The sequence below is a fragment of the Protopterus annectens genome, chromosome 12.part0, assembly GCF_019279795.1.
Source record: "Protopterus annectens isolate FY-2018-M chromosome 12.part0, PAN1.0, whole genome shotgun sequence".
NCBI lineage: Eukaryota > Metazoa > Chordata > Ceratodontiformes > Protopteridae > Protopterus > Protopterus annectens.
This window is the reverse complement of record NC_056746.1, coordinates 1,283,922,358-1,283,940,655: the sequence shown is the minus strand read 5'-3', so window position 1 is coordinate 1,283,940,655 and position 18,298 is coordinate 1,283,922,358. Positions and strand designations below refer to the sequence as shown.

General features: G+C 42.2%; 1 protein-coding gene across 1 annotated transcript in view; it reads right to left on the bottom strand.

The window, feature by feature from the left end:
• The window catches only part of TPX2 (TPX2 microtubule nucleation factor), a gene marked incomplete in the record, with an annotated part of 1,896,622 nt that overhangs the window by 510,632 nt on the left and 1,367,692 nt on the right, over positions 1 to 18,298 (bottom strand).

Below are 18,298 nucleotides of genomic sequence, written 5' to 3'. Positions count from 1 at the left end.
CGCATCAGCATTTATCCTTTTTAGCAGACATTGGCTAACAGTAGGGTAAAGCAAACCAAGCTCAAGCAAGAATTTAAAACAAAATCCTCAACAGGGTACTTGGCTTTAGACGTCTTCAAAGTAAAGGAGCGAAGCGATTGATGTGACTGTCGACTGCAGCTGAAAAGTTGAAGTGTGTGCAAATGTCACATTTAAGGTCCCTGATTTATGGCCCTGTGTGTGACATCCCACACACCTACAACAGCCAGGCTTAAGCTTTTGTATAAGGAGCAGACACTCAGGTCGCCTGAGGTGGAGAATCTCACATTAATACTAAAACATAGGAATAGGACATCAGGCCTTGCATTACCGATGGAAAGCTTCCTTCATCCTGTAAGGGTGTACCATAAAGAAAGCATCTGATGGGAAGCAGAGATGAGGAAGAGTTTGGTGTCAAAGTCCATGTTCTCAGCCAGTGGAAATTTGTGCACATCAGCCAAAGGAACCTTACCACACATGTCAACTTCAGAGTCAAATTCCTATAGGTTGAGGATCCAACCTTACCTTTTTTAGATGGGGCTCCAGACAGTGTCTCTCCGCTCTGGCCTTTTAGATGAGGAAAGAAGCAAGACAAGACAAATAACAGAAGCCCAGGAGATGAAATGGATAGAGACCATCTTGCCTGCAGGAAAGCTAGGTTGCACCACTTTACACCTCAAGTGCTTTGTGCCTCACAGTATGAGAAACCACCACCCTTGAGGCCTTTGGTCCCTGGCAAGAGACCCAGACCTCAATGCAGTCCCAGAAATCTCAAATTCTGTTCTTCCCTCCTTCCCCTTCCAAAAAAAATCACAGTACAATGACCAAGGAGCCTCAGCTTACAAAGGGACTTCAGTTTGATTGAGAGAATATAATAGAACTTGAAGGTGTGGGAAATTTGCAAAGCTGCCACACCAATAGCTTCTATAGAAAATGAATCTGCACTCAGCACGTCCTGCAATGTTGCTAAACCTGGGGAAACTTGGATCAGTCTTCAGTTCTGTACTTTCTTTACAGATGTTTTTCCCTTTTGCCTCAATATTGTTACTTCAAAAGTAGACATACAGATGCCTTGTCTGACACTAGGGCAGCAGGAAACCAACCACATGCTGTTTTTTTGAAAGCAAATGCCAGAGACTTTTGTGAAGAATGTATTTCCCTCTGGGTGAAAGACCTGTGAGGAAGGGCGTCTACAATGCACTAGGCAAAGGCAAAAATACTCCATGAATATCAAAGAGAGACATTTACTTTCCACACACCACAATTAGAAATCAATAACTTCCTCTAAGCTGGTAAGGTAAAGAAAAAAAAAAGACATAATCAGTAATTAGTCAGGAAAGCCAAGAAAAGGTCAATATGGTGCACCTATCTGCTCCATGGAAGAAGGCAGAGTAAATGACAGCATATGCTTCCAAAGACTAACACAGCAACTAACTGAATGGCAAGAGATGAAAATGGTGCTAGATGATGCATCCTTTAAACCCTAGACACCTAGGTGATAGGGCTTCAGTTGAAGCCCTGGGGGTGGGTAAAACTCAGGCTAGCTGTGGGCTACCTGCAATCAAGACATCCCAAGTAGTGAGGACTGCAACACTGAATGCAATAATTAACATACTACTGCTTCCTTTCTGGTCAAAGTCCTCAGAGATAAATGGCAAGTGAAGGGAGGAAGATGGTGTCTGTTAGGGCATAGCCAAAACATACATGACTAACAGGAAAAGGCTATAAGCACCCTCCCTCCTCCTAGATACCAAGCAAGCATTAACTTCTGTTTGATATATATGTTTGTACAAGCAGACAGAATGGTGTGTAGAACAGAGTATTGCAGCACAAATTGTTTAAAACATCTACTACTATGGAGAGTTCACTCAACCACAGTGTTCTGCTATGGGTCAGCATTGCAGTCTTATTCATGAGAAGAATATCAAAACAGTTACTGCAGTACTAGCCAGAGACAGATCCAACACCTGGGAAGTGGCTGCCACAAACTACAGTGGCAAAGCCTGCTCTGCTCCTGGATTGAATTACAACCAAGTCTGAACAATAGCCTTAACAAGTACTGTAAACAGACATTTTTAAAGAAAGCTTCCACGTTGAAGCAGTCATGGAAGACTGCAGCTTAGCCTATGCTACTGATGTTTGTGCAACATGTTCAAGAAAAAGCACAATGTAGTTTGATGGCCATTTTCATAGCGCAGTCAGTCCCCTCCCCAGTCTGTTTTCCTTACCTTGCACAAAAGGAGACTCGCAAGATTACAGTCAGAAAGATCACTGCTCTTTGGTTTACAACCTCAAATTTTTTCCTTTACTAAAGGCTCACAAAATCCCTCCGAATTACATGGGTCAGCATGACATGCTGATAGTTATCTGCACTTACACTAGACACACAGAACATCCACCACATTTACACGCACAGATGATATCTGGCACATTTACAGCCACAGCTCAACTTCTTTCTGCAGAACTATAGGCCCATCAATAGATTAGTCACTTACTTGGCTCTAGGTTCAGCACTTGAGTAATAAGATAAAGAGTACCACATTTTTTTAAACACTTCACTATCATTCAGTTCACACCCTTATCCAGGTGTCCCATATACCCTGTTAATTCCCTTCTTAAACCTGCCCTCACCCATGCTTTTCAGCTTGCCCCTTCAAATACCCCCCCCTAAAATTTTACTCCCCATCTTTTATAGTTAGTTAAAACAAAGTACTCTATTCTTTGCTGCTTCCATTCATTTGCATGGTCTTCCTCACCAACCACCATGAGCTCCATGTCCTCAACTCCACATCTACTTCAAGACGTTCACTTGAGTTTATAGTGAAAAAGTTGCTGATGGTTTAGTAGAAAATCAATATTTGGCAAATATTAATATTCAGTTATTCCTAATAAGGTTAGAAATAGTTACCAAAGAGTAAAACAAAAACAGAAAACAAATAAAATTAAAGGTTCATAGGTTAATCTAAGTCGTTGACCAGTGACCCATTTGTAGCCTCTCTACATGATCCCACACTGAATTTACCAATATGCAAGTTAATACCAGACTCCATCATGAATTACTTTCAACCCAATTATGTTCCCTTTATTTTTTATTTGTACTTGTTTTCCAGGGACCTTTCTCAGACTCAGCCTGTGAGTTAAGTGACTAGCTCAGAGTTGCACAGACACAATGGAGGCAAGGGGAACTCAAACCTTGCACCAGTGGACCACAAGAAACCACTAATTAACAGCTTCTTAATCCTCTAAGCCAAGAGACAGATGATCCACAAGGACTAAAGGGGCCAGACCAGGGTAGAGTAAAAGATTTTATATATTACTATCATTTAAATTTCATACATTTTGGACAGATGACTGCAGTACCAATAGAGGCTGTTGTGGGTCAATAATTATACAAGTTTATCGAGTCAATTGGAGGAGTTCATAAATCTAAATTCAAGAGTTCAGTAGTGTTGTACAATTTATCAAGTTACTATACAAGGAAAAGAATTTGAATTTAAATCAATATATAAATGAAGTGTCCAATTTTATTGACATTTGAGTACAAAGAGGCAAAATTACTTCATTTTCTGGGCTTCTAGTTCTTAACCTATTAAGTGCTTGAAGTATACAAAGACAATAAGTCCAAAAGTAATACTTGCACTACAAGTGTTTACATACAAAAAGTTAAGGAAAATATGTCGAAAAGCAAGTAGTCCTAGCCAGTTAATTAACAGGATTTTTTTTTTGTAATGGTAGAGGGTATACTGAAAAGGAAGCCAACAAATATTTGCTGTATATTAAGACTTGTAGAAAATGTCTTTATAAAACTTTGCATTAAACAGTAATGAAAGATTTGGTAAGGAGAAAAACATCAAATAATGGTTTTAAAAATGCAATGATAAAACACATTTCAGTAACAAGCATCAAGTAACACAAGACCAAACAGATTATTTTACAAGTTTTTCCAAATACATTTCCATACAGGTTCCCCAACTTGATTTTTTTTTTATTTTTTTTTTTAATAAAGTGTCCAGTTGGGGTTAACTGGGATAGATTGGTTGAGTAAAAGCTGGATGTAAAACCAATCAACCCACCAAGCATGAAAGTACAGTTGTGTACACCTACCATAAATGTAGATGTTAGAGTGTCTTCACTGTTGCAGTCATGACAGTAGGGTTCTCCCCTGCCGGCAGGCAGTCCTCGGTCGGCCAGAATTCCAAAGTCTGGGTCCGGCGTCGGCTGTTCAACCATGCTCCCCGACGTCAGAGCGCCAGGAGTACAAAGCTGACAACCGACGCCATCTTCTCCAGTTTTTCTTGCCCCAGATGTCAGGAGTCACAAAATGAGAAAGGTCCCATATCCTTTGCAAATACACCTCAGAAGAATGGTGAAAAAAGGAACCACACAAAAGTAAAAATAAGAGGGGACAGGAGGGAGGGAAACCCAGACTGCAACAGTGAAGACACTCGAACATCTACATTTATGGTAGGTGTACACAACTGTTATGGTAGGTGTACACAACTGTACTATCTTCATCGTGTTTCACTGTTGCAGTCATGACTGTAGGGTAGAATCCCAAAGCTGAAAGAAAGGGAGGTGGTCATAAAGAAGAAGGGGGCTAAAGGCCCTGCAAGACTGCAGAGGCAAAGCCTGCCCTAGACTTAGAGTAGAGGTAAACTGTAGTGCTTAGAAAAGTATGCACTGAACTCCAAGTTGCAGCTTCCAAAATGTCTTTGGTAGGAACTCCCTGAGGAAGGCAGCTGAAGTGGCAGCAGCTCTGGTAGCGAGTCCTTATACTCCCTGGGATTTGCTTTCCATGGTGTGAATAACAAAACCTGATTCCATGAGCAATCCATTTAGAAATGGTCTGTTTTGAAATGGCTTTACCTTGGGAACTTGAAGCATAAGAAACAAACAATTGTTCTGATTTTCTGATGTCCTTGGTTCTGTCCAGGTAAAAACGTAGTTGTCTGTGTACATCCAAGGAATGTAAGATCCTTTCCCCTTTATTTTGAGGAGTAGGGAAAAAAGTTGGCAAGTGGATAGTTTGATTTAAGGCCACTCTGGAAACCACCTTAGGCATGAAGGTAGGATTAGTCCTCAAAGACACCCTGTCTTGATGAAAAATAATATAAAGTTCCACAGCCATAAGAGCTTGTAACTCTGAAACTCTCCTGGCAGAGGTAAGGGCTAACAGGATAGCTGTCTTCCAAGATAAAAACTTGATGTCAGAAGAGGCAGCAGGCTCAAAAGGAGGCAAGGTTAGTTTTTCCAAAACATAGTTGAGATCCCAAGCAGGAATGGGAGGAGATCTAGGAGGTCTCAAGTTCTTAGCTCTTCTGAGAAACTGTCCCATGAGCTGGTGGGAAAAGATTGGAGGGTCTGTATTATAATGAGCAGAAATAGCAGAGGCATGTATCTTAATGGAAGAGAAAGAGAGACCCTTATTGTAAGAGATCTGTCAAATAAAGTAAAATTAAAGAAATGTTCGGAAGAAGAGGATCAGAATCCTGAGCCTGCATCCAGGAACAAAATCTTTTCCATTTTCCTGCATAAGATTTTCTAGTGCTAGGACGTCTGGCTTCTAAAATGACATCCATAACCTGCTTGGGTAGGAAAGAAGAAATCAAAGGCCCTGGATTAACCAGGCCGCCAGGCTGAGAGTTCTGACATGAGAGTGTAGAACCTGACCCTGATGTTGGGACAGAAGGTTCGGAGACTGAGGTAAAATCCAAGGGGGCTCCAGAGATAGGTTTTTTTAGAGTTGGGTACCAAAACTGTCGAGGCCAACTTGGGGCAAGCAAGATTATCATCTTGGGCTTGTCCTGTTTTATCTTTAATAATACCCGTGGAAGAAGAGGAAGAGGCGGAAAAGCATATTCCGAGAGGTTCCTCCAACTGAATGATAGGGCATTCACTTTCCAAGCTTCTTTGTGGAAAGTCCTGGTGCAAAAATTCTGTAGTTGATGATTGAGATGGGATGCAAAGAGGTCTATGTGAGGACATCCCCAGACTGCTGTTATCATCCTGAATATTTTGGTGTCCAACATCCATTCGTGTGGATCCGAAAGGTTTCTGCTCAGACTGTCTGCCAGGAAGTTTTGCTTCCCTGGTAGAAACTGAGCTTGAAGGTCCAGATTGTAAGCTAGAGCTGTGTTCCAGAGATCCATGGCTAGTCTGCAAAGGGGGGTAGGAATGAGATCCCCCTTGCTTGTTTATGTACCACATAACTGTAGTGTTGTCTGTCCGTATTAGTAGTTGTCCTGGTTGTAGAAGATTCCTGAAGGCCATTAGAGCTTTCTGAACGGCTAACATTTCCTTTAAATTGATATGCAGGTGCTTCTGATCCTTTGTCCAAAGGCCCTGCAGACAGTTTCCCTGAAAATGGGCTCCCCAAGCATAATCCGAGGCGTCCATGGTTACAATCTGAGTGGCAGGAGGCAGACAGAAGGGTTTCCCTTTGTTTAGAGTACATGCCCTGGCCCACCAAAGAAATTCCTTTTGAAGGCAAGGCAGGACGGAGATCAGTATATGTCTAAACTGTGGCAATGCTGAGACCATACACTTTTTAGGTACTACTGTATTTTCCTCATGTGTAGTCTTGCATATGGTACGAGAAGGATGCAGGAGGCCATGTAACCCAAAGCCTGCAGGAATCTCCTTGCAGATAGCTGAGTTAACGTTGCCAAGGTCTTGAAAGTTGAAGCCAGCTGTAATTGTTTTTCGGATGTCAGAAATGCCATCTGGGTTGTGGTGTTTAGAAGAGCACCCAGAAAAGATATCTGTTGTGAGGGTGCCAAATTTGACTTTTTTATGTTTACAGAGAATCCCAGGAACTTGAGGAGGTTCTGTACAAATTCTAGATGCTGGAGTAATGCATCCTTGCTGTCTGCCTGAATTAGACAATCGTCCAGATAAGGGTAAATTTGAATTCCCTTGAGTCTGCAGTAAGCTACTACTGGAGCCAGGCATTTGGTGAAGACCCTGGGCGCAGCAGACAACCCAAAGGGCAGCGCAGAGAAATGAAAGTGCCTCGATCCGGCCTTGAACCTGAGGTGTTTTCTGTGTTCCTGCCTGATGGGAATGTGTAAATATGCCTCCTTTAAATCCAAAGTTACCATCCATGCATCTTTGGACAGCATTGGAAATAGCTGCTGTAGAGTAAGCATCTTGAATTTTGGAATCTCTAGAAAAGTGTTCAAGACTGACAGATCCAGAATGGGTCTCCATGAGTTTTGCTTCCTGGGGACTAGAAAGAGCCTTGAGTAAAAACCCTGTCCCATCTCTGAAAGTGGAACCGGTTCTATTGCTTTCATGGCCAAAAGAGCTTCCACCTGGTTTAAGGCCTCTGTCCATTGATGTTTTGGAAGGTCTGGCCATCCGCTTGGCCTTGGCAGGGTATGAAAATGGAATTTGTAACCTCTTAAATCCACATCCAGAACCCACTTGTCTTGGGTTATATGAGTCCAATTTTGATAAAAAAAGAGTTTTCCTCCGAGAAGGGCTTCCAGGCAAGAAGTTCCTGCAGCCCAGCAGAGGGAGTCATTGAGTTTGTTTCCTATGAGTTTGTGATCTGTCCTCTCCTCCCCTAGGGGTGGAAGCAGTCCACTGTCTTGATCTATAAGAAGCTTGTGTTTGAGGCCTTCGTCTGGAGCGTCTACATCTACCCCTCTGAGGCCTGTCTGAAGTGGGAAAGGACCATTTTTAGAAGGCCAATTCCTGCTAAATCTTGGTGGCTGTACTTGTAAGAAATCTTTAACTGTTTGCATGGATTTCGCCTTATCCTACATCTTTTTAATCACCTCTTCAGCTTTTGATCCAAACAAAACATTATGCTGAACAGGAGCATCCAATAATTTAGCTTTTACTTGTTCTGGCAAATTTTGTTCCTTTAGCCATGCATGCCTTCTAATGACTGTGCCGGAGGCAGCAGCCCTACAAGAAGCCTCCAAGGCATCAAATCCACAGTGTAAACCATGCTTCCCAACTTGTTCAGTAGCATGCAATAAGTCATGTAATTCCTTATCTGCACAGGCAGAAATGGAGGTAAGCTTTTGTTTTAAAACAGACAAGATAAATTGCTGGTATTTCAGCATATGAAACTGACAGTTTAAAGCCCTAATGGACAAAGTAGCAGAAGTGTACACTTTTTTTTGCCCCATCTTTCTAAAGATCTAGAATCCTTTTCAGTGGGAATGGGATTTTTGGCAGAAGTGGCCTTAACTCCCTTAGGGCCCTGAGAAACGGTTTCAGGGTCAGCAGAAGGGTTCTTGTATAAAAACTGGTGGGAATCAGGAACCCTGTAATATCTACCAGGCTTAACAGGAGCAGGAGGAAAAAAGAGTCAGGGGTTAGGTTAGCCTCCAAAAAAGCATCATCCACAATATCCAAAACAGGAGGAATAGCCAGGGGAGGCAAGAGCACTCCCATCTGCATCTGGGCCTGGATGAATCTCCTCATCATCCGGTCCATGTCCGCATCTGACATGCTAAAGGTGGACCTCGAGGAGGCCACGAGGCCGACCTGGAGTGCCTCGATGACCGGCGGGGACGGGTCACCTCCTCCTTGGGTCCGAGGAGAAACAAGGGATCGGATCCGAGGAGGAGGAGACCAAGAAGACCTGGGAGAAGCCAGCTTGGCGAGGGGCCAATGAGTCCTCGGCCCACCGCTTAAGGGGTTTCTCCCTCCGCTTCTCTTTCCTGGACTCCCTATCCTCTGGAGCCAAAGCGGGAGGTTGAGTCGGTCGGAGGAAGAGGCAGGAGTGACGCTACGGGGGTAGCGGTCACCCCGGAGGCGAAGCAGAGTCTGGGGTAAAGGCCCGCCAGAACCAGCTTGACCTCCGATCCTTAAGATGCCCTGGGGTTGAGCAGCGCAGCGCAACCCGAAGAGAGGTGTTCAACCCCAAGGCACCTAACACACCGAGTGTGGCCATCAGCTGGTGAAAGCTTGTGACCACACTCGGTGCATTTAGAAAAAAATGGCTTTAGGGGCCTCCGACATAACTAAAGTAAAGCACACTCACTAGGCCCCTACACTCAAGACACACCTGCCTTCGACCAGCGGGGGCAGGGAGGAAAAAATTTAAATTAAAATTTAAGCTAAGTAAGCTAAAAGTAAGAAGTTTTAGCGTTAAGGGTAAACCTAACATGCACACACAACCACTCAATAAGAATAAGAAGAAAAAACTGTTTTCTCACAAAATCGCCAAGAGCTCTGGAATCTAGCTGTTGCTTGAAGAGCGGCAAACTAGATCTGAGGTCAGTCAGGGTAGGCAGGGGATTATGGGTAAAGGGAGGAGCTAGGAGCTCGGATCTACTCTGTGGTAGAAGTTGCCGGCTCGGATCCGAGATCGGATCCGTATCCCAAAGGTTGCTGACAAATGAAGTTCCTACTTCAAATCTAGCAGTTTGGATTCATATATGGATGTAGCACAGTAGAACCAATGTTCTTAGCAAAACACATTAAAAACAGATAAGTAAAGAATAGTTGTGTAAAATCTATTTTATCTATCTATCCTATTTATCTATAAAAGATATTGAGAGGGGACAGGTATAGGATAGGTCTCCAGGGACCTTCCCTCCTGGGCACTAGAACAACCAGGAATAAAATCCTTTGCCCATTTGGTTCTTGGGGACACAATGGATGTCCCTTGCTTCAATAATTCTATTGAAACCTCTAGGAAAATGGCAGGATGTTCCCTGGGATGGAAAGAGATGCCCCTGAAGGACGGTAGTTGATTCCATATCATGAAGTACCCTTTTTGAACAATTGAGAGGACCCAAGCATCTTGGGTTATGCTTTCCCAGGCTGGTAGGGATAGAGGAAGGCACTGGGAAAGTGTTATGTGGGTGAGAGGGGGAAAGTTTGTCAGGAAAAAGATGCTTAGGTGGCAGAGATGCCGGTGGGGCCCTAGGATGTTGTGGTCTGTCAGCCTTTTGTTCTGGGTTGTGTGGGGTGTGAATGTCTACGCACAAATACAGGCTTTGCAGGGTAATTTCTTTGGAACTTTGGTACTGGAGAAAAAAATGTTTTGATTCCTGGAGTTCTTTACCCCTTTCCTGCAATGATTTGAACAAGTTAGCAGCTGCAAGCCCAAACAAGGCAGAATTGTCCAATGGAGCATCCATAAGTTTAGCTTTTATATTCTCAGGTAAGGGCTGAAATTTTAGCAAAGAGAATCTTATTAATCGAGAGGCAGCTGCTCTGGTGGAAGCCTCTGCAGCACCATAAATGCATTTTATGGAGTGATGTGCTACTTGAGAGGGTGCACTAAGCAAAGTTGCAGCCAAGGTTTTATTTTCAGAGTCCAGTAGGCCTGCAATTACCTGTGAGAGTTGAGACAGAGTTATAAAGCAAATTTGGTCACACATGGCTGGTAATTTATGGCCCTAAATGCTACAGTGGCAGAAGTGTATACTTTTTTGCTTAGTCCATCCAGGAACCTGCTATCCTTAGTAAGACAGTAGTGGAGAGCAGCAATTTTGATGCCTTGTCAGAAGCCACAGAAATTATGGAAAGGTCTGTAAAAGAACATCTGAAGAGAAACTTGCAGTCCTCTGGAACCTTGTAGAAGCGGTCTAGCTTTTTGGGGGCAGAGAATCTGGTGTCTGAAGCTGAAGCAAAAGCATCAAGAAAGGCATGCAAGTCTGGGGGAATAGCAGATGGGCTAGGCGATTCCACTAGTAATAGCTCATAGTATCTTTTTTGTACTTCAGATACTTGGGTGCTATCCCATTTAAAATGGTCTCTCATCTTGGCTATTGTCTCTCTAAAGGACAAGTCTTCCATAGGTTAATCTGTTCCATTGGATTCCGATTCTGGGGAGGCTTAATTGGGGGGGGGGGGGGGGGGTATCTGAGAGAGTAAGCCAGCGATTCTTTCCCTGAAGATGCCTCTTCCTCGGACATCTCCTCTTCCGAAGTCCTTCTGAGTGGAGCAGTTCTTTGGAGTGTGAATCTTTGCTCCATCATTGGGTATATACTAGTCCACTTATCTATAATTTAATGGTCTACATTGCTAAGCCCCTCAAAATCTCTTCCTTTTTCTCATGATATTCACTACAAATCTTAAGAATCTTAGACGCATATCGAACAAGTGAATATACAGCCCCGTTTTGTGATATATTTTTCATAATATCCTGCCCTTTAGCTTATCTTCCTATACGCTGTGCGTTACCTTCTTATGATTCTCTATGGTGCCTACCCCTAACTCTAAATTGGCTAGCATTGCTTGATAACTGTTTAGCTTATTTGTTGATCCTGGTGATTAATTGAAAGGCGTCCTTTGCTACTTTCGTAGCCGAAACCATTACTTTTACTCCTATCAGTGGAATGTAAGCAGTCTGTTTATTTATACTGCATGGGAGATGCTCTATAGCACAAAGAGTTACTGTTAAGCGGTATCTTGCCTACCCTCTGTGGTACTTACTATTAATATACCAAGTGGCTGCTATGAGCTTTTGGGAACCTGCCTAGCCCTAGCATTCACCTTATATAACCTGCTGTTTGAGAGTGTTCTTTTTCTTGACATTCGTAACCTGTTAATGGCTCCATTGCTAAAGTTTGTTGTTATAACTTTTGGAACATATTACCCATTGCAAACTGCTTTATATTAATATCCACTGTTAAGCTTCTTATTTTATTATATTCTAGGCCTGTACCTGTGTGATATTTCAATGTTAGAGATTGTTTTACTGACAGTCTAAATGTTTTTAACTTAGCCTTAGTAGTACGGGTGTTTTATGTTCACAGTTGATTATTACTATTATTCTAATGATTATATTAGTTGTTTGGTAGTACTTTTCCTTATCCTAAACAGTTGAAATATCTACTCTTATTGCATACTAGAGCTACTTGTTATTTGCCTCATTATATTAACACCCTCTCTCCTTACCTTCCTACCCTCCTAGCTCTCTATCCACTACTCTGAACTGAGGAACTCCCTGGCTATTAAGGATACCCTCATCTACTTCAAGCTTTGCCAATTTGGATCTACTTTTTGTGCTGTCCCAATACTTTACTAGTGCTTTAGCAGCATTTTACAAAGTACGTCTTACCACTTGACCTTGCTGATAGCTATTCTCAGCTCTGTTTTTATAAGTGTACTAAATTTTTTTGGCCTCTGTCAGGAATACTAGCAGCCAGACTCCTCTCTAAGACCAGTATTTTCTAAGATCTTCCTTCCCATACTGCCTACCTTACCCTTCCCAACTAGAGTTATTTTTTCTGCCCTTAGTCACCTGTTGTAATACCACCTCTGAACTCTAGGTGTCAGTCTACCCATGCCTAATCCTTACCCTCTTTCCATTCGTACTAGCTTAGCTCTTTACACTACTCTTTCCTATTTTTATCCTCCCTTGCCCTGTTCCCCAGCTATTCCCTAAACTCCCACTCTCTGCCCCTAACCTGCACTCCTATCACCTTCTACCCTTAGCAGACTAGTAAGCAATATATTTTCCTCTTCTTTGCCTTTGTCTTGACCTTTACCTGCTCAACTTGACGCTACTCACCTGCTTACCTTCTCTAAACTGGGCTGCTCTGCTCACTGATAGTCTCCCTCACTACTTGCCGTTTCCCACTCCGTTCGCCCTACGGGCTCACTCCGCTCCCCTACCCTACCCCCAATTCCCACCCACCCCCAGTGCTGTTACACTTATACCTAAGTTACACCCACTTTCCTACCTATCCAATCAGCCTCAACATACAATTCTCAACTCCTCCCCTACCTCCTCTTCTCTACTCCACCTCTTTAACTACAACTATGCCTCTCTACTTCCCTCCTTAGCTTACTCCTTACCTAACTCTACACATAATCAGTAACTATAATCACTTATTTTACACCTAATTAGTTTATCTTCTACTCCCCTCTCCCTTCTTCTGACTATCTTTCTAAAACCTTAACATTTATCTTTCCCTACCTTTGATCTACACTTTCAGCTTCCTAGCTCCTGTATATAACCTCTCTATTCCACTCCCCTAATGGCCCATTCTCTCAAACTTTCCCTAAAAAACTTTCTTGTCTCCTCTTCCTTATTTCTCCTTCTATCCTTAACCCACTCACTCACTGCATATGAACACTGCACTCTAAAGCTCAATGTGACCTATCTACAAACACTCCCCCATCACACATCCCCTCAGCCTTTCTCATAGCAACATTACCTCTACTTTGGCCTATTTGCTTCCCAAGTTCCATAGGAACACCCATGTTTCTTACTCCCCAATAAGCTAACCCCACCCAAGTACTATAAATACTTAAAGATTTCATCCATTCAAACCATAAACATTTTAACAGGTGGAGATATTCATCCCAATCCTAGTCCACCCTCACCAAATACCAATCTACAGAATCCATCATTTAATAATGCTACCTCTTCTTTAATAATTCAGAACTCTCTCAGTATAGCACATCTTAACATTCGTAGCATTAACAACAAAATTAGTCAACTGCATGCTCTCCTTCAGGTTTATCCATTTGATATCCTTTGCCTTACTGAAACTTAGCTAAAACCTTCCATTCATGACCTAGAAATAACCCCTCCTGGGTATAATATACTAAGATATGACCGTATATCAAATAAAGGTGGCGGTGTAGCTATCTTGTTCAAATCTGATCTTCTGGTTTCACTCTATGATGTATCGCTCCCCTCAAATACCAATGCTGAGACCCTTACTATCAAACTCCAATTGAATAGCTCTAAAGCAATCTATATTATCTGCTCTTACATCCCTCCAGGAAATAATATTAGCACCCTAGAAAACACTCTCAATAGCCTTTTTACCCATTTACAACAAGAAACAATTGTCCTAGGCGATTTTAATATAGACTGGACCTTATGTAATTCCCCCACCCCTAACACCCATATTAATCTATTTGGTTTCAATCAAATAATAAACTTCCCCACTAGAATCCACAAACCAAGTAGCAAAGAAACTACTCTTGACTGGATCCTTATAGTCACCCAGATACCTATAAGGTAGGATCTCTCCCGGGCGACAGTGATCACATTCTAACCTTTATCACTAAACAAAAGAAATATAGCCCAAAAAAGAACAATGTTGTCACCTATCGTTCTAAAAAACATTTCCATGCTGAGAACTTTATTAATGAACTAAACGCATGTAACTGGTCATCTCTAAAACGACTTAATCTAGATGAAGCAATCTCTTACTTTAATTCTACTTTCCTTCATATTCTAAATAACCATGCTCCTTTCCGCTCCTCCAGAATCAGGACAAAAATAGCCCCCTGGCTCACAAAACAAACCAAAGAAAAAAAGTTTCTACGAAATAAAATATGGGCAAGATGGAGAACCTCTAAAAGCTCTGTAGATCATCTATACTTTAAGCAACTAAGAAATGCTGTCAAAAAGGATATAATCTCAGACAAAAAAAAAATACTACTCCCACCTGCAACAGTCACACTCTAATAATCCTAAAAAATTCTGGTCTGGCATTAATAAACTTCTCAAACCAGGACATGCCACAACTCCTTCCCCCTGCTCTATTCCTAGTATTAATCCTCTGCAAATAGCTAATGCCTTTAACAATTACTTCATTGAAACTATTCAAACTAACTCAAACTCTAGTTCCCATGTCCCCCACTCCTACACAACACACTAACACAGTCCCTTTTTCCCTCCCTTCATCTGCAACCTGTTCCCATCTCCTTTATCTGCAAACTCCTTCAAAAACTCAAACCCTGCACTCCCTGTGCTGATTGCCTACCAGCAGAATACCTTCAAATTGCAACCAAAGCCATAGCATATCCTGTTTCTATCCTGATAAACAGATCCATCTCTGAAGCCTACATCCCCTCTATTTGGAAATTCTCACATATAATCCCTTTGCACAAAGGAGGTAAATCTACTGAAATCTCCAACTACCGTCCTATTGCTCTACTCTCCCCACTAGCCAAAATTATGGAAAAATGTATTCACTATCAGCTACTCCAGCACCTTCTCCAAAATAACTTGCTTGCTAACTGCCAACATGGATTTAGGCCCTTTCATAGCACTACTTCTGCCCTTTTAACTTTTACTGATTGCATAAATAGGAATCGTAACAATAACCGTCTCTCAGCTGCTCTATTTATTGACCTTTCCAAAGCCTTTGATATGGTCAATCATAACCTACTTATCAATGTGCTAAAAGCCCAATCTCTTAACCCACAAGCAATCCTTTGGTTCAAATATTATCTGGAAAACAGACAACAAGCAGTACTCTGGGACAATAATTTATCCACATACCTCCCAGTAAGCACTGGAGTTCCTCAAGGTTCTATCCTAGGCCCTCTTCTTTTCTCAATCTTTATTAATGATCTCCATACTGTTTTTCCACAATCCACCTGTATACAATACGCTGATGACTCTACTCTCATCTGTACTGCCAAGTCTTCTTCCTCTCTCCACACCCTTACACAAAATGTATTTAACACAGTTGAAAACTGGTTCACACAACGCTGCCTTCTTCTTAACCTTAAGAAAACTAAGCTACTACTCTCTTTACTCCCACCATAAAATCTCCTCAGTTCCACTTCACTATTACCTTTGACAATGGAACCTACATTTCCCCTGATTCTACTGCTCAACTACTTGGCATAACTATTGACCATAACCTCAGCTTCGATGCCCAAGTTAATAATATTATAAAAACTGTTAATAAAAAATTAGGCTCCCTGTATAGAATAAAACCCTTCCTTACACCTCTAGCTAAGAAATCCATAGCCCAGACTCACCTTACTTCCACCCTATTCTATGCTTCTGCCATTTACACCAATCTATCAAAGCATAATCTCACCAAACTTGAAACTAGCTACAATAACAACCAGATTTGCCACTGGCTCTCCATACAGAACTCATCACTGCCTCAACCTTAAACAACTCAGATGGTTAGAACTACAAAATCAACTACAATACAATCAACCTGTGATTGCACAAAAAATCCTGCACCATCCTACTAATACTCCCATCCTTACTAATCTGATCTCCCCTTATAAAAATCTTTCAACACTACGCTCAGCTAATAAACTTCTTATGGCCAGCAACCCTTCTAATAACAAAGCAGGTGATTCCCTCTTCTCCAATGTTGTGGATAGAATCTGGAACAAACTTCCTAATACACTCACCTCACTCTCATCCTCTCTAATCTTTAAAAAACACCGTAGAGACCACCTTAAAATACATTGGCTTTGCCCCTGCTCAAAGCCTGATTGAAACTACTTTTCATCTCTCCCCTCCCCTGGTTCCTACTCTCTTGCTTCCTTAACAATTACCCTCCCATATCTTATGAACAACACTATAACAAGTTTCCTAATGTTCTAGTTTTGATTGACTTCACATGAACCCTACTAAAGCATTAAGACTTGTTTATTTTTTACTTCTACTCTAATGAAATGTTACATTATTCACGATTTATTTTTTTTTTTTTCATGTTTTATTTTGTAATGTGAAACTAGTCTTTTTTTTTTTAGAATATTTTGAATGTATTAATTTACTCATGTTGGAGCTTTTCTCCTCGGGCCTCTACTGAAAAAGGATATGTATCCAGCTAGACTAGTCCAGTTAACAAATGTAAATAAAATAAATAAAATAGACTTGGAACTGGGAGGGGGAGCTGTAAAGCCTGCAGGAGGCCAAAGTGACATAAGGGCATTGAAAAGGCTAGGAATAAATTGATGCCAGTCGCTAGCAGGTTCTTTGGGTGGAGACAAATGCTTGATTTTGTTTTTTCCCATGTAGGTCTGCTTTATGTATGGTAGGAGGGCCCAACATACGCCTACATTTCAATCAGGTCAGAAGCTACCTCTTCCCTAACAAGGATCGGAGGAATCCCCTCAGGGCCTTCCATAATCATAAGCAATGGTTCCTCTCAGACATCTGAAAAGTACAGTTTTGTACCTACCATAAATGTAGATGTTCGAGTGCTCATACAGCTGCAGTCATAACAGATGGGTTATCCTGCTGTCAGGTGGGTCCTCGGTAGGCCGAATTCCAAAGTCTAGGTCCGGCGTCTGTTGTCATCGCTTCCTCCCTGACGTCAGTGCGGCAGGGGTATAAAAGAGGCAGCCGACGCCATTCTCTTCAGTCTTTCTTGCCCCAGATGTCAGGTGCCCCCAGAAGGAAGGCAAACATAATGTTATGCAAAAATGCAATGTTGATAAATCAAAAACAGTAGTTGCAAGCAAATACACCATAAAAGAGTACCCCAAAAGGTTATATGAAAAGGGTTTGTCATAAGGCCTGTTGTCCTAAGAGGGGTTGGAGGGAGGGAAACCTGGACTGCAGCTGTATGAGCACTCTAACATCTACATTTATGGTAGGTACAAAACTGTACTATGTTCATCGTGTATACAGCTGCAGTCATAACAGATGGGTAGAATCCCAAAGCTAAGTAAGGGTGGTAGGCACTAAGTGGAACTAGGAGGGGTTAGGATGCCCTGCAGGATGGCTGTGGCAAAGCCCGCTCTAGATTTAGAGTATAGTGGGAGGTGATGGTGCTTGGAGAAAGTGTGCACTGAACTCCAGGTGGCTGCTTCCAAAATATCCTTGGTAGGGACCCCCCTGAGGAAGGCTGCAGAGGTAGCTGTGGCTCTGGTGGAGTGGGATCTGATGCATGCAGGCACAGTTTTTACATGAAATGAGTAACAAAAGCGTATGCAGTGGGCTATCCATTTTGAAATTGTCTGTTTGGAAATAGCCTTTCCTTGAGCACCTGCAGCACAGGACACAAAGAGTTGCTCAGATTTCCTGAATGGCTTTGTCCTGTCCAAATAATAACAAAGTTGTCTGTGAATGTCCAAGGAATGTAGTAGTCTTTCCCCTTTGTTTTGTGGATTAGGATAAAAGGTAGGTAAGTGGATAGTCTGATTCAAAGCTACACTGGATACTACCTTTGGCATAAAGGTAGGGTTGGTTCATAAGGAAACTCTGTCCTGATGGAAAATGATGAATGGTTGCACAGTCATGAGGGCCTGTAGCTCCGAAACCCTGCGAGCTGAGGTGATAGCCAGAAGAAGGGCGGTTTTCCATGACAAGTACTGTAACTCTGATGAAGAAGCTGGCTCGAAGGGAGGAAGGGTCAGCTTTTCCAATACGAAGTTGAGGTCCCAAGCAGGGACTGGTAGTTTCCTTGGGGGTTTTATATTTTTTGCCCCTCTGAGGAACTGCCTTAAGAGAGGATGAGAGAATAAAGGAGGATCTGTGTTGTATTGTGCAGAAATGGCTGAAGCGTGGATCTTGATGGAGGAGAAGGAAAGTCCATTGTTTAACATCTCAGCTAGGTACTGTAAAATTTGAGGTATATTT